Below are 2,687 nucleotides of genomic sequence, written 5' to 3'. Positions count from 1 at the left end.
CGACTCGCGGCCTGGAGAATAACGGCGTTTGTATTTGATTTGAGCCCGTGAGTTTAGCTATCAGTTTGTGCCACGACGGTTGCTTTGTGCCGTCAATCCGGGCCTATCTAGCTAGCCCTGTCGACCAAAGCGAACTGATTGTACTAGTGGGTTCTTGATATAACGGCTTCCCCGCACAATGAGGGTGGGTAGTTGGTGGGTGCTCTGCTGTGGTTTGCTCCTTTTTTCCTAGCAAACGTCCTGATCTCTCCTCCTTTTTTGTGTTTGTTGCTCTGTCGTAACACCTCTAATCTTCGGCACTTGCATGATCTAATTGTGTTGCAAGTGCTGTAAAACTCCTAGTAAAACTAAACGGAATGAGGTCCGTCGTGGTGAGCGAAGCTCTGTGATGTATTGAGGGAACATGTCCTGCCCTGCGCTGACAGCTGGAAGAAAAATAAAATATGCCTAAATAAAACATTCACCTAGAGGAGACAGTAAAAATAAATAAAAAATTACATATGCCTAAATAAAATGCTCATCTACAGTAGACGGTTGGTAAAATGACTAGAAATTTAAATACCTAAATAAAATACTTATCTAGAGCTGACGGAAAATAATAATTAAATATGCCTAAATTAAATACTCACCTAAAGGAGACAGTTGGTAAAAAAAATAATTTTTTAATAAAATATGCCGAAATAAAACACTCGCCTAGAGGAGACAGTTGGTAAGAACAAAAAAATTAAATGGCAAAATAAAATACTCATCTAAGATAGACGGTTGGTGAAAAAACAAATTAAATATGCCTAAATAAAATACTCATCTAGGATAGACGGTTGGTGAAAAAAAAAATTAAATATGCCTAAATAAAATACTCATCTAAGATAGACGGTTGGTGAAAAAACAAATTAAATATGCCTAAATAAAATACTCATCTAGGATAGACGGTTGGTGAAAAAAAAAATTAAATGCCTAAATAAAATACTCACCTAGAGGGGACAGTTGGTAAAATCCCCCCAAAAAATTAAATATCCCTAAATAAAATACTCATCTAGAGGAGACAGTTGTGAAAAAATAATTAAACAGGCCTAACAGAAATACTCAAATAGAGGAAACGGTAGGTTAAAAAATAAAATTAAATATTTCTTAATAAAATGCTCATCTAGGGTAGACGGTTGGTAAAATAAAAATTAAAAAATACCTAAATAAAATATCTAGAGCTGACAGAAAATAATAATTAAATGCCTAAAAAAGTACTCATCTAGAGAAGACGGTAAAAAATAAAATAAAATATGCCTACAAAAAATACACATCTAGTGGGGACGGTTGGTACAAAAACAAAATTAAAATACTTAAATAAAATAACTATCCAGAAGTGACGGTGAAAAAACAAATAAATATGCCTACATAAAACACTCATCTAGAGGAGACGGTTGGGAAAATAAAAATTAAATATGCCTAAGTAAAATACTCATCTAGAATAGATGGTTGGTAAAAACAAAAATTTTAATATGCCTAAATAAAATACTCATCTAGAGGGAACGGTTGATTTGAAAAAAAGTAAACATGCTTAAATAAAATGCTCACCTAGAGGAGACGGTTGGTTTAAAAAAAAAAAAATTAAATATGCCTAAATAAAATACTCATCTAGAGGAAACGGTTGATTAAAAAAAAAAAGTAAGTATGCTTATAAATAAAATGCTCACCTAGAGGAGACGGTTGGTAAAAAAATAATTAAATATTCCTAAATAAAATACTCACCTAGAGAAAAAGGTAAAAAACTAAATAAAATATGCCTACAAAAAAATACGCATCTAGTGGGGACGGTTGGTACAAAAAAAAACCCCTTAAAATACCTAAATAAAATGCTCTTCTAGGATGGACGGTTGGTGAAAAAAAAAAAATATGCCTAAATAAATTACTCACCTAGAGGCGACGGTTGGTTAAAAAAAAAATATATATATATGCCTAAATAAACACTCTTCTAGAGGAGACAGTTGGTAAAAAAAATCTAGATCTAATTTTAATCTAAATCTAAACTGAATTAAAATGATCTAGATCTAGAATCTAGATAACTTGGTGCTTTTTCGGTAGTTCCCAATTGCGGGGTGGGAACTAGGCCTACCGAAAAAGCTCCGATATCTTGATGGCTAGAATCTAGATCTAGATCTAGATCTAAAGATAGATTCTATGGGCTATAACCTTGGCTAGCCTATCTAGAATCTAAAGATCACTAGATTCTGGATAGACTATCTAGATCTAGATTCTAGATCTTCTAAATTCCCTCCCACAATGGCCCTCAGGAAAAGAAACGGGACCGCAATTGTACAGGAGTTCCTCTAGATCCAGATCTTCCAAAACATCTTGTTCTGGATCAGCAGGTAGATCTAGATCTATATAATATCTAGATCTAGTCACTGAGGTACCAAACACAGCCTGGCTTATTTTCACCCAACAAATATTACCGAACTTTGAACATCTGTAACTAGCTGAAAAATTAAGTAATATTGTTGATTTTGGCATCAAATTTCTCAGAAAAGTAAGCTCTATCCATCTAGCACATCAAAACAATTCTGCGTGAGAAAAATTATGTCAGATTAGACTGAAATAATACTCAAAATATGGTCAAAGAGAGATAACCGTGAAAAATACTGAAGGGATGACTTTTTAGGGTTACCTTCCTTAACTGAAACCCAAAGACTACA

Source organism: Aplysia californica, unplaced genomic scaffold (genome assembly GCF_000002075.1).
Source record: "Aplysia californica isolate F4 #8 unplaced genomic scaffold, AplCal3.0 scaffold00389, whole genome shotgun sequence".
NCBI lineage: Eukaryota > Metazoa > Mollusca > Gastropoda > Aplysiida > Aplysiidae > Aplysia > Aplysia californica.
Note: the sequence above shows the minus strand (reverse complement) of the source record.